Source organism: Oncorhynchus keta, chromosome 11 (assembly GCF_023373465.1).
Source record: "Oncorhynchus keta strain PuntledgeMale-10-30-2019 chromosome 11, Oket_V2, whole genome shotgun sequence".
Classification (NCBI taxonomy): Eukaryota; Metazoa; Chordata; class Actinopteri; order Salmoniformes; family Salmonidae; genus Oncorhynchus; species Oncorhynchus keta.
This window is the reverse complement of record NC_068431.1, coordinates 49,568,498-49,583,275: the sequence shown is the minus strand read 5'-3', so window position 1 is coordinate 49,583,275 and position 14,778 is coordinate 49,568,498. Positions and strand designations below refer to the sequence as shown.

The window sequence follows — 14,778 nt, the reverse complement described above, 5'->3', positions numbered from 1 at the left end:
CCCTGTCACCCCAAGATGAATGGTTTTGAACACTAAAGTTTTGCTTTGATTGGTGCGGCTAGAAAGCACTACTTCACAACAAGTGTCTAGTCTTATAATGAAAAGGCAGCACAAAAATAAAACGCAAGTTACCTGTTTATCTACTGCATTTCGTTGTGCCGTTGTTACATTTGTATTGGTGTTTCGTCCGCTCAGGGTGCTGTTGCATATCATTGAGCGGCATGCATCATGAGCTAAATCACTGTAGCCTTTCACTTCCCCTGTGGAAACCATGAGCATGGATGGGCTGACTTGGCTTTGCTGTACCGCAGCCGAATAGCCTATCAGCAGCCTACCAACGGTCACACCATGTCCATTACAATGTAATATGTCTAATTGTCCATATTCACTTTTTCTATGGAGGATTCGCAACCACAATTTACGGTAGACGCCAAAACGTTGGAGATCACAACAGATGCCAAAGTTTAAAAAATATCCATCTGTGGCACAGTTTTTTCCCCCCAAAGTTAAAGAAACCATACAACTTTATGCACAAGGACTACTTTGAACAATTTCCAACACATTTACAGTGAACACGCAGTTTGTGCTGTTGGCGCCATCGTTCTTCAATTAAATGTGTCATTAGTTTTTGCTTGGCATATAAGTCTCAGCGTCTCTGCCCGAAGGCAAATCCAGCTCCAGAAGAAGCCAGAGCCAGCTGGCTAATCTTTTGAATACTGCGTGGTTAAAACATTTATTTTTTATTTTTAAAGATAGCTAAATAAGGTTAGCAAGATAGCTAGCTAGATAAGGTTAGCTACACTCACTCAAAGTTGTCATTTCCCTATTAGTTGTTTCTCTCCACTCTGAAACCACAACTACGCTCACACTCCACACTCCCAGATGTATTAAGCCTGTGTCGAGCATTTTCGCTCTAGGCCGGGAATCATGCCAAAATAGGGGTGTCAACTTCCTACGGAGGGTGCCTTTAACAAGGGCCCCAGGACAAGTGGAAGCAAAATAGCCTCATAACATTTTTTTTTAAATCCACCACCATATTTTACAGTAGGTATGAGCTTATTTACTGTATGCACACGCATCCTTGTTTCAACACCAAACCAACCACTGGTCAAAGAGCCCTATTTTGGTGTCCTCTGACCACAGCACCGGTTCCAATTCAAGTGCCAATGCCGTTGAGAAAACTCCAGGCGTTAACATTTATTGGTTGCACTCAATAAAGGATTTTTTTCCCCTGGCAACCTTTCCAAAGAGGCTATTGGCATGGAGGTGGTGTTTAATTGTAGATTTGGCGTCCAGACGATGTGACCAAGTTCTGTAATTCTTCAACTTTGGCCCTTTACATTTTTTCTTTACCTTCCGGACCATCTTTCCTCACTGTATGTGGGGACAACATACGTCCAATACCAGGCAAGTTTACTCCTGTTCCAGTGGTTTTAAACCTGACTAAATGTTGCCGTAAGTGGTATGTTTTTGCAATTTTTTTTTTGTACCCATTGCCAGATGAAGGTCAACAACATTTGTCTCTATTTGTGAGCTCTTTGCCTTTTCCCATGGTGACGGATGACAAAGGGATTTTACATGTGTTACCTCATCTGTATACCCCAGTGAAACAGGAAGCCGTGGAAATCCACAACACAAAGTAAAAGCTTCATGCAGATTGAATATTTTGGATTGATTTATAAGAAGCTTTAAGGTGCCAATAATATGTACACAATCTATTTATTTGAGCAATTGTATTAGTATAAAATAATATTTGTTTTTATTTTTTTAGCATAAAATATAGCTCAGTATTTTATTTATGTATTTTCTACCGTCATTTTCCCTCGTCTTTATGAAGGGTGACAATAGCTTTGGACCTGATTGTATGAGTGAGTGAGGCCCACTGTTGCTGTCAGTGTGTCTCTGCTGTGACCCACCCTGGATAAGTTTGTCCACTGGGGTGTGAGGTCCAGGTGTGATGATGCTACTTCATTAAAGTTGCAATGCAGACGTTTTTATCTCAATATCAAATCCTATCTCGGTAACAATTAAGTACTTTACTGTGTTTGTTGCCTGCCCCCCCCCCCTCCTCCCCCCTGGGTGAATGTTTTGGTTTTTGCCCTAACACTACACAGCTGATTCAGATAATCAAAGCTTAATAATAAGTTGGTTAATTCAATCAGCTGTGTAGTGCTAGGGCAAAAACCAAAAGGTGCACCCAGGGGAGGCTCCAGGCCCAAGTTTGGGAAAACCTGGTCTAGGGTACCTCTACCGGCTGAAAGTAAGGTGTCGATGGTGTGTTACCCTCATCTGGCAAGGCGTTGGGGTGGAGAGAAGATAAGATGCGCCGCCAGAAGTCTGGAGTGACCTTGTTGTGTTTAAGTTCAGTTACCTTTCCAGAGACCGGGAGATGCCCCCAGGTGGACTGCGACTATGGAGTGTGTGTGTAGCCAATGGCTGGATCAGTAGCTTATTTAATTCCAGAGGAAACAAACGTGACAAAATTACATAACTGTCATTAATGGAGGAGCTGTGCCTCATCTACAACACTGAGCACCACCTTGACAATAGTTACACTGAGTACCACCGTGACAATAGTTACACTGAGCACCACCTTGACAATAGTTACACTGAGCACCACCTTGACAATAGTTGTCAAGTGTTAAAAGACCCAATGCCTACATCTACTTATAGTCTAATTCACACCATTCATCATTGCGTGATGTGAGCCAACAAACAAGCTATCCCTGCGGGAAATATTGCCAAGCCACTTGTACTACCCATGCAGTAATACGAATGTATCCTCTCCCCTATAGGATTTTGACTATCCTCTCCCCTCAATTGATGCTGCTGTAACCCAGACAATGCAGAACGAAACCGAATGACTCCGAGAAGCCTTCATTTATAGCATAAACATAACGCATTTCTTATTACTTGACGACAGTCGATGATTTTTGTCGATTGGAAAGCAGCAACATTATTATTGTAGGCTAGAGCAGACAATCACAGGTCTGATGATAGCGAGGTCCATAGCCTAGGCAACTGCAAAGCCATACCACGGGGCTCGGGGAGTATAGGGGAACAACCTTTACTATAAACACCTGAACCAATATTTAAATGTTTCTTTATCGGAGGTCATTCCCCATGGAAATGTTCAGTGATCTTACCTGGCCATTATTCTGTACTCCAACACCCGATACACAGACAACGTGGTTTGTTAGAATTATCCCGGAGTTCGCGGCAGAATTCCAGAGGTTTTGAATATTTAAAATAGAGCATGTAGGTGAAACGCTGCAGACTTCTTCGTCTTCTGGAAAGACGTGCAGTTATGAACCCCTGGAATCCCCGCATTAGACAATAGTTGTCTTCCTCCACCGCATTGAAGACAGCAGCAGAATCATCACTCCCCCCCCGACTCAGCGGTGCTGATGGTTCGGTATTGGGTTGAGGGCGCGGTCAACGATAGTTGACCAATCATGTGCACTCCCAATGAAATGTACATGTGCATTGCCATGGAGGACAATCACAAACGTATTGGGTTGAACCTGTAGGCCCATCTTTTCTCATTACCCTGTCAAATACATAGCGACATAATTGGGACATTTTAGTGATGGTTTTCACCGAATTTGATTGATTGAATAGTCAATTCGAGGACAGGTGTAATGGTGGGAGGACCATTACACCTGAGCATTTCGGGTGTATAACTTAACAAGTGCTTTAAAAAAAAATGTTCTTTTATATACCCTATTTCACATGCTAAATAGTCTGCTCTCATGTGTATAAACGCTGCACACATGATAACTGGCCTTGGACCTAATCCAAGCCCTTTATTTTCTCTCTCAGCTCCATAAAGCTGTTAATGCAGTGTGACAACATCATACGGGTTTGGACATCTCCCTCAATAATAACCTTGCTTGCGTTATTAAAAAAAAAACGACCACAATATAAATAGGACTAGCCATTGTGAGATGGCTTCAGTTTTCACAGGCCAGTAAATTCCTACAGGATGCCAGAGGTGGAGTTACTATGGTGACAAATCTTCAGCCTACCAAATTGGAAGTTGACAGGAGTGCCAGCAACACCTGAAGGTTACAAGTTTGCAAAATGAGTGGTTCAAATAAAAGACAGCACAAAAGTACTAAACATTATTTCTCAAACTGAATATCTACTAAAGTCCAACACAACAAAATGCTCTAAATTGGAATCTGTTTGAAAGACAACATTATTGATAAGCTCTATCACAAAATATAAAGAAGAATGTTTTTAAGTCGTGTTTTTTGCAATAGGAATAGATTTCAAAATTATAGGCTATTATAAACTGAGTGGTTCGAGCCCAGAATGCTGATTGGCTGACAGGTGTGGTATATTTAAGCAATAAGGACCGAGGGAGTGTGGTATATGGCCAATATACCACAGCTAAGGCCTGTTCTTACACACGACGCGACACAGAGTGCCCTGATACAGCCCTTAGCCATGGTATATTGGCAAGTGTAAAACAACCCAATGCCTACATCTGCTTATAGGCTACACTAGTAATAAAGTCTACCCGTGGTATACAGACCGATAAACCATGGCTTTCAGCCAATCAGCATTCAGGACATGAACCACCCAGTTTATAAACAGACCATATACCATGGGTATGACAAAACATTTATTTTTACCACTAATTACATTGGTAACCTGTTTATAATCTCAATAAGGCACATCGGGGGGTTTATGGTATATGGCCGATATACCACGGATAAGTGTTCAGTGTTGTGCCTAAGAACAGCCCTTATCTGTGGTACATCGGCCATATACCACAACCCCTCGGACCTTAAGCAATAAGTATAAAATGTAGCCTATATTTGTGCTGTTATCACATTTTACAGTGTGACAATCCCGGAGAGAATCATCTCAGCTATGTATTGAAGTTCCTAGAAACCACTGCTCAGAGTAAATTAATTGCCTTCCCTCATGGGAGGATCACTTGGGAGTAACAGAGCGAGACAAATAACTCCTCAGCATATTGTATGTACACAGGTAGCGACGTCCAAAGTAGTTGGGCATGATGCCATCTCTATTCTATGATATAAAACCATAGAAGATCTTTCTGCCTTTTAAAAATTGTACCACAATACAATGTAATCAAACATGAACATGGTTGGCTAGCTGAGGAAAGAACCTCAATTTACCTTGTCATCAACAATTCACTCCCACATTTTATACACAAACATAGGGCGACACTAAAAACAGGGAATGTGAAAGAACGACAGAATGCTACATCCCAGGGGTAGCCTACGCTATGCAGTGTTGACACAAAACCTCACCACCTAGCGGAGAAACTGTACTCCAGGTTTACCTACTGTGAAAGCTCTGGGCAAATAATACTATTGGCCAAGAGAATGAAGGATTAATTCATCAGAAAATAAAATACACAAATCAGCAAAACATGCAATGACTGAATCAAAGTATCATTAGCAAGTTAACATATAGTTAGTTACACAATCCTTCCTCAGGTTCAATAGCTCTCAAACATGGGGAAAATGTGGACATTCTCGAGAAAGTCAGAGAATTTGCAATGTTCTTAGCGTGCATTGCGTGCATTGCGTTCTTAGCGCGCATTGCGTATCCAAACAGGAGCAAAAACATTTCTATCACACAGATCGTCGGAGTGTCATTGCTGTCGGGTCCTCATTTAAGTTCAGCTTGGCAGCATGGGAAACATTTGTGATCTTGTCAATGTTGGTCTTCATTCTGATGTGAAAATTAACTAGTAAGTGGACCACACAATTAATTCAGGAAATAGAGAACTGCAGTATAAAAATAGGATAACTTGAGATAGGAATTGTAGAGACTACGTCAAAACACTTGCAGATACAGCATTTGATCAGGCACATTGCTCACACTAGGAGATGTTGACATACACAGTGTACAGAAAAATTAGAGACAGGTCCTTTCCATGACAGACTGACTGGTGTAAGCTAATGATCCCTTGATTGATGTCACCTGTTAAATGCACTTCAAAAATCAGTGTAGATGAAGGGGAGGAGACAGGTTAAAGAAGGATTTATAAGCCTCGAGACATGGATTGTGTATGTGTGCCATTCAGAGGGTGAACGGGCAAGACAAAATATTCACGTGCCTTTGACATCAAAAATGTCCTGTCTAGAATGGTCCGCCACCCAAACGACACGCAGCCACCTTGACAAAAGTGTGGGAAGCATTGGAGACAAATGACGGCCAGCATCCCTGTGGAGTACACACCCGACGAAGTGAGACTGTACTGAGGGCAAAAAAAGGGGTTACAACTCAATATTAGGAAGGTGTTCCTAATGTCTTCTACACTAGATTATTCCAACACATATACCCTGCATTATCCTAACCTTCTTACCTCAAAAAAGGTGGACATCAAACACTTCATCCTCCAGAGAGTCGGGTGCTTCCTTCGCAATTTGCTAGGGAGAGAGAGAAAAAGGTTTGCTGTGTTAAGCGCACCAAATCAGCCATATTGGAGAACCGCAGATATCAAAAGACTTTGCACGGAACAAAAATACATTTGTAAAAACTATGGTAACTAAACTCAGCAAAAAAAAAAAAAAGAAGTTCCCTCACTGTCAACTGCCTTTATTTTCAGCAAACGTAACATATGTAAATATTTGTATGAACACAACAAGATTCGACAACCGAGACAAAACTGAACAAATTCCACAGACATGTGAATAGCAGACATTGAATAATGTGTCCCTGAACAGGGGGGGGGGGGACTCAAAAAGTAACAGTCATTATCTGGTGTGGCCACCAGCTGCATTAAGTACTGCAGTGCATCTCCTCATGGACTGCACCAGATTTGCCAGTTCTTGCTGTGAGATGTCATCCCACTTTTCCACCAAGGCACCTGCAAGTTCCCAGACATTTCTGGGGGGGGGGGAATCCAACAGGTCCCAGACGTGCTCAATGGGATTGAGATCCGGGCTCGTCGCTGGCCATGGCAGAACACTGACATTCCTGTCTTGCAGGAAATCACTCACAGAACGAGCAGTATGGCTGGTGACATTGTCATGCTGGAGGGTCATGTCAGGATGAGCCTGCAGGAAGGGTACCACATGAAGGAGGAGGATGTCTTCCCTGTAACGCACAGCGTTGAGATTGCCTGCAATGACAACAAGCTCAGTCCGATGATGCTGTAACACACTGCCCCAGACCATGATGGAACCTTCACCTCGATCCCGCTCCAGAGTACAGGCCTCGGTGTAACACTCATTCCTTCGACGATAAACGCGAATCCGACCATCACCCCCGGTGAGACAAAACCGTGACTCGTCAGTGAAGAGCACTTTTTGCCAGTCCTGTCTGGTGCAGCGACGATGGGTCCGTGCCCATAGGCGACGTGGTTGCCGGTGATGTCTGGTGAGGACCTGCCTTACAACAGGCTTACAAGCCCTCAGTCCAGCCCCTCTCAGCCTATTGCAGACAGTCTGAGCACTGATGGAGGGATTGTGCGTTCCTGGTGTAACTCAGGCAGTTGTTGCCATCCTGTAGCTGTCCCTCAGGTGTGATGTTCTGATGTCCCAATCCTGTGCAGGTGTTGTTACACGTGGTCTGCCACTGCGAGGACAGTCAGCTGTCTGTCCTGTCTCCCTGTAGCGCCATCTTAGGAGTCTCACAGTACGGACATTGCAATGTATTGCCCTGGCCACATCTGCAGTCCTCATGCCTCCTTGCAGCATGCCTAAGGCACGTTCACGCAGATGAGCAGGGACCCTGGGCATCTTTCCTTTGGTATTTTTCAGAGTCAGTAGAAAGGCCTCTTTAGTGTCCTAAGTTTTAATAACTGACCTTAAATGCCTACTGTCTGTAAGCTGTTAGTGTCTTAACGACCGTTCCACAGGTGCATGTTCATGAATTGTTTATGGTTCATTGAACAGGCATGGAAGCATTGTTTAAACCCTTTACAATGAAGATCTGTGAAGTTATTTGGATCCTGAAAAAGGGACCTTTCTCTTTTTGCTGAGTTTATATACCGGTTCGTGAAGCACCTCAAGTATTTCACTTAGCAGGACAACAAGAGGTCTACAGTAAAACAATTAAAAGTGAGAACTTTAGTCTTAATCGCCTAGTCACGTTTCGAATAGATTGGACAGGAGCCAATATCTCATTTGTACCAGTTACGGATTAAAGATAATAGGCTATGCACTAAATTGACAAAGTGCCATACCTAATTGCACTAAGCTGTAAAAAAAAAAAGTATGGTCCATTTGCACCAAGACCAAGTTTGAGACATCCAGGTAAAGATTGAATGTAAAAGAAAGAGGTGAATTGAGTGGTGTGCTTTTACCTCGGATGTAGGATGTGTAGGGGCTAAACCATATCAGGCACACTGAAGGATCGTGACCGGCACATTTGTTGGTTTGCAGCACTCAAGAGCAAGGTGGCTGCAACAGTCTTTGTGACAGCTCACCCCACAGGGTAGAATGGAGAAGAGTGTGAGTGGTTGCTGTGAGGTTAAATCTTTAGGAACATCTGAAAACAGATAGGATTGTTACTGGCATTGCTAATGTATTGCTCGATAGCTAGCATACCCTAGACAACCCCACCTCTTCACGGAGTATCTTAAAATAAGACATCCATCTTATTTTAAGTACATATAAATAAAACCTGCACTTCTTTTTGATTGAGGAAAATGTTCTTACCACGACTGATGTGGTTGTCTCACCTCCCTATCTGAAGATGAATGCACTAACTCAGTTGCTTTGGATAATGACTAAACATGCGCCCCCAAAAAATAAATATTGCTTTTGTGTTCAACTAAGCAATGGGTTTTGGAAAGGTTTTGCTTGAGGTACAGTGCAAACACTGACTGTCTCACTGAGCAATGGTATCTGGTAAATAACAATCTCCGAAATATCCACTGAACAAAAATATAAAACGCAACATGTAAAGTGTCAGTCTCATGTTTCATGAGCTGAAATAAAACAATTTAACCAGGTAAATGAACACATTCTCATTTACAGCAACGACCTGGGGAATAGTTACAGGGGAGAGGAGGGGGGATGAATGAGCCATTGTAAGCTGGGGATGATTAAGTGACCGTGACGGTATGAGGGACAGATTGGGAATTTAGCCAGGACACTGGGGTTAACACCCATACTCTTACAATGACTGCAATGGGATCTTTAATGACCTCAAAGAGTCAGGACACCTGTTTAACATCCCATCCGAAAGACAGCACCCTACACAGGGAAGTGTCCCCAATCACTGCCCTGGGGCATTGGGATATTTTTTTAGACCAGAGGAAAGAGTGCCTCCTACTGGCTGTCCAACACCACTTCCATCAGCATGTGGTCTCCCATCCAGGGACTGACCAAGACCAACCCTGCTTCGCTTCAGAAGCAAGCCAGCAGTGGGATGCAGGGTGGTATGCTGCTGGCAAATAAATAAAATAAAATACATTTTTTTTAAATGCCAGAAATGTTCCATATGCACAAAAAGCTTATTTTTGTGCACCCACATTTGTTTACATCCCTGTTAGTGTGCATTTCTCAGTTGCCAAGATAATCCATCCACCTGACAGGTGTGGTATATGAAGCTGATTAAACAGCATGATCATTACACAGGTGCACCTTGTGCTGGGGACAATAAAAGGCCACTTAATTTTTGCAGTTGTGTCACAACACAATGCCACAGATTTCAAGTAGAGAGGTCTCTAATATAAGCCCTGCTCTTATTTTAGGAAATTTGGTAGCACGCCCAACCAGCCTCACAACTGCAGACCACGTCATCCCAGGACCTCCTTTCCAGCTTCTTCACCTACGGGATCATCAGGGGAAAGGGGTGCTGAGGAGTATTTCTGTCTGTAATAAAGCTATTTTGTGGGGAAAAACTCATTTTGACTGGCTGGGTCTGACTCCCCAGTGGATGGGCCTATGACCTCCAAGGCCCACCCATGGCTGTGCCCCTGCCCAGTCATGTGAAAACCATAGTTAAAAGGGTCTAATGAACTTATTTAAATTGACCTATTTCCTTATATGAACTGTAACACAGTAAACACTTTGAAACTGTTACATTTCCACTTTTGTTCAGTATATTAAACTATTACTATATTACATACCATTGTGCGTGGGGCGCAGAATTCTGACAGATCCTTGTATTACTGTACCTTTACACATCTATCTTGTAAAAACCCTGCGTAGGTCACTTTTTAGCGTTTAAAAGGACAGGGTTGGTGGTAACTTTCAAAATGATACCGATTGCTGAATGATCATTTTATTGCAGGAAGCAATTCAAATCTATCATAAAATCAACAGTGAGCAGTTAAGGAAAGTTACAAACCACGACTTCGTCAGCATTCTCAGGAGTCAAGTCATTTTGCAGACAACTTGATTGATTCAAAACAACTAGTACAGAACAGAGCTAAAGTTAGTGCACAGGCTATGAAGCAGAAGATGAAGTGTCCACCGAAAGAGAAAACGGGAGAGAAACACTTTTAAAATAGGAAACAGAACCGGTGTGTGTGGGTGTGTTTTGTTACATAATATTACCATCAGCACCCTTACTGTTCTACTTCCTAAATGGTGTTTTCTGAATATCTTATTCCACAATCGCAACAACACTAGTCATAATTTGAGCATCCTCTGCTATGGGGGGTTTCAAGACATCATTTGTACACACAGGTCTTGGTACTAAATGTTTCCACCATGTTGATTCATATGTTATGTCCCTTATGATTAAAACCGCTTTTACATGGAGTCTTACATAGTTGGAGTAGGCATTCTTACAACGCCTTTACAGGGATGGCAAAGTGTAGGCTTCCTGCAGGTCATCTCTAAAAACGTGTGGATGAACACCCATCTTGATGTTCAGGAAAGAGCTGGCCTTGGTGATGTAGTCGATCGTCTCCTGACTGATACTACCATCCCTGAGCGGGTGAGGGGTCAAATGTCAGTATTACAGTAACAAGAGACTGTGTGTGACTAATGTAACTAAACATGTCAATTCAGCAAAAAATAAACGTCCTCTGACTGTCAACTGTGTTCATTTTCAGCAAACTTAACTAACATGGGTAAATATTTGTATAAACATAAGATTCAACAGACAAACTGAACAAGTTCCAGACATGTGACTAACAGAAGCGGAATAATGTCTCCCTGAACAAAAGGGGGGGGGAAATGAAAATAAAAACATTCATTATCTGGTGTGGCCACCTGCTGCAATAAGTACTGCAGTGCATCTCCTCATGGACTACACAAGATTTGCCAGTTCTTACTGTGAGTTGTTACCACACTCTTCTACCAAGGCACCTGCAAGTTACCAGACATATGAGGGAGGAGGATGTCTTCCCTGTAACGCACAGCGTTGAGATTGCCTGCAAATAACAAGCTCGATCCGATGATGCTGTGACACACCTCCCCAGACCATGACGGAACCTCCAGCGCGATCCCTCGGTGTAACGCTCATTCGTTTGACGATAAACGCAAATCCAACCGTCACCCCTGGTGAGACAAAACCGCGACACGTAAGTGAAGAGCACTTTTTGCGAGCCCTGTCTGGTCCAGAGACAGTGGATTTGTGCCCATAGGTGACATTATTGCTGGTGATGTCTGGTGAGGACCTGCCCTACAACAGGCCTACAAGCCCTGAGTCCAGCCTCTCAGCCTATTGCGGACAGTCTGAGCACTGATGGAAGGATTGTGCGATCCTGGTGTAACTCAGGCAGTTGTTGCCATCCTGTACCTGTCCCGCAGATGTGATGTTCAGATGTCCGGATCCTGTGCAGGTGTTGTTACACATGGTCTGCCACTGCGAGGACGATCAGCTGTCCGTCCTGTCTCACAGGACGTACATTGCAATTTATTGCCCTGGCCACATCTGCAGTCCTCATGCCTCCTTGCAGCATGCCTAAGGCACGATCACGCAGATGAGCAGGGACCCTGGGCATCTTTCTTTTGATCTTTTCCAGAGTCAGTAGAAAGGTCTCTTCAGTGTCCTAAGTCTCAATAACTGTGACCTTATATTGCCTACCGTCTGTAAGCGGTTAGTGTCTTAACAATCATTCCACAAGTGCATGTTCATGAATTGTTTATGGTTCATTGACCAAGCATGGGAAACCGTGTTTAAACCCTCTGCAATGAAGACATTTGAATTTTTACAAATGATCTTTGAAGGACAGGGTCCAGAGAAAGGGACCTTTCTTTTTTTGTTGCTTTGTGTAGTCATGATGCTGGCCGTTATGACTAGGGGGGTTAGGAGGGGTTGTGAAAGACACTCATGGTGGTGTCCACTAAAAGTTGACTAGCAACATCAACTGGAATCTAAAAAGACACCTACCATGAGCGCCCACTGAATCTGCCCAAGAAGAGGCAAACAAAAGAAAAACCCAACCAAACTTAAAGACAGGAAGCATACCAGAAAGGTGGAACAAAACTAAATCAGACAAAGGAATGTTTTTCTAGAAATCAGATGGGGAGAGTCCCTCTACACCTCTCAAGAGGACTGGGCCAGCTACTCTTAAATAGCACCTGGGCAGGTGAAAAACCTTCCCACTAACGTGATGGCAACCAGCACAGGTGGAACACATACTGACTAACGAGGTGACACAAACCAGAGTGCCCTGTGCGTTAAAGTGCTATACGTGCTAAAGTCCAAAGCCTGTCGAGCAGAATACCGTGGATATATAAATAACTGGGCCACATTTTGACATTGACCTACATTCAAAAATGTAAATGTTTAGTTGTAACTGATAAATGTATGTTTTCACTCTTCTTAACTAAAATATTATTAATATTATTACCTTGCTCACATCGTTGCTAATGTGAGACTGTGTGTCTTTGAGGCGTGAGATGGAGCTACTACTGAGACCCATCAGAGTGGTGTAGTTCTGCAGCTGTAACAACCTCTACAGAGAGACCAGAGAAAAAATATAACCCATCTGGGCACTAACATAGCCAACAAAAGCACAACAGGGAACACAAGACAGACCAACGTCAAGAGGCAGTTTGGGAGTTGACTCTCTTTCTGACCTGGGGGTTTTGATCTCTTTCTGACCTGGGGGTTGACTCTCATTCTGACCTGACGGTTGACTCTCTTTCTGACCTGACGGTTGACTCTCTTTCTGACCTGGGGGTTTTGATCTCTTTCTGACCTGGGGGTTGACTCTCTTTCTGACCTGGCGGTTGACTCTCTTTCTGACCTGGAGGTTGACTCTCTTTCTGACCTGGAGGTTGACTCTCTTTCTGACCTGACGGTTGACTCTCTTTCTGACCTGACGGTTGACTCTCCTTCTGACCTGACGGTTGACTCTCTTTCTGACCTGACGGTTGACTCTCTTTCTGACCTGGAGGTTGACTCTTTTTCTGACCTGGGGGTTGACTCTCTTTCTGACCTGACGGTTGACTCTCTTTCTGACCTGACGGTTGACTCTCCTTCTGACCTGACGGTTGACTCTCTTTCTGACCTGGGGGTTGACTCTCTTTCTGACCTGGGGGTTGACTCTCTTTCTGACCTGGGGGATGACTCTCTTTCTGACCTGGGGGTTGACTCTCTTTCTGACCTGGGGGTTGACTCTCTTTCTGACCTGGGGATGACTCTCCTTCTGACCTGACGGTTGACTCTCTTTCTGACCTGGGGGTTGACTCTCTTTCTGACCTGGGGGTTGACTCTCTTTCTGACCTGGGGGTTGACTCTCTTTCTGACCTGACGGTTGACTCTCTTTCTGACCTGACGGTTGACTCTCCTTCTGACCTGACGGTTGACTCTCTTTCTGACCTGGGGGTTGACTCTCTTTCTGACCTGGGGGTTGACTCTCTTTCTGACCTGGGGGATGACTCTCTTTCTGACCTGGGGGTTGACTCTCTTTCTGACCTGGGGGTTGACTCTCTTTCTGACCTGGGGGATGACTCTCCTTCTGACCTGACGGTTGACTCTCTTTCTGACCTGGGGGGTTGACTCTCTTTCTGACCTGGGGGATGACTCTCTTTCTGACCTGGGGGTTGACTCTCTTTCTGACCTGGGGGTTGACTCTCTTTCTGACCTGAGGGATGACTCTCCTTCTGACCTGACGGTTGACTCTCTTTCTGACCTGGAGGTTGACTCTTTTTCTGACCTGGCGGTTGACTCTCTTTCTGACCTGGCGGTTGACTCTCTTTCTGACCTGGAGGTTGACTCTTTTTCTGACCTGGCGGTTGACTCTCTTTCTGACCTGGCGGTTGACTCTCTTTCTGACCTGGTGGTTTTGATCTCTTTCTGACCTGGGGGTTGACTATATTTCTGACCTGGAGGTTGACTCTCTTTCTGACCTGGAGGTTGACTCTTTTTCTGACCTGGGGGTTGACTCTCTTTCTGACCTGGTGGTTTTGATCTCTTTCTGACCTGGGGGTTGACTCTATTTCTGACCTGGAGGTTGACTCTCTTTCTGACCTGGAGGTTGACTCTTTTTCTGACCTGGCGGTTGACTCTCTTTCTGACCTGGCGGTTGACTCTCTTTCTGACCTGGGGGTTGAATCTCTTTCTGACCTGGCGGTTGAATCTCTTTCTGACCTGGGGGTTGACTCTCTTTCTGACCTGGCGGTTGACTCTCTTTCTGACCTGGCGGTTGACTCTCTTTCTGACCTGGCGGTTGACTCTCTTTCTGACCTGGCGGTTGACTCTCTTTCTGACCTGGTGGTTTTGATCTCTTTCTGACCTGGGAGTTGACTCTATTTCTGACCTGGAGGTTGACTCTCTTTCTGACCTGGGAGTTGACTCTATTTCTGACCTGGAGGTTGACTCTTTTTCTGACCTGGCGGTTGACTCTCTTTCTGACCAGGAGGTTGACTCTCTTTC

The 14,778-nt window shown here is 44.2% G+C and overlaps 1 protein-coding gene and 1 long non-coding RNA gene across 2 annotated transcripts in view; both read right to left on the bottom strand.

The window, feature by feature from the left end:
- LOC118390496 (neurexin-2-like) overlaps nucleotides 1–3,403 on the bottom strand; it is a 355,637-nt gene extending 352,234 nt beyond the window's left edge. The window contains 1 exon segment of the mRNA XM_052457396.1: nucleotides 3,147–3,403. The gene's annotated coding sequence lies outside the window, so the exon portion shown is untranslated.
- A 452-nt stretch (nucleotides 3,404–3,855) lies between these two features.
- On the bottom strand, nucleotides 3,856–12,855 carry LOC118390776 (uncharacterized). The gene is made up of 4 exons (XR_008060632.1): nucleotides 12,749–12,855; nucleotides 8,297–10,876; nucleotides 6,353–6,416; nucleotides 3,856–6,244 (listed from the first exon to the last, which is right to left on the bottom strand). It is a non-coding gene; the product is annotated as an uncharacterized LOC118390776 (long non-coding RNA).
- Nucleotides 12,856–14,778: the final 1,923 nt, after the last annotated feature.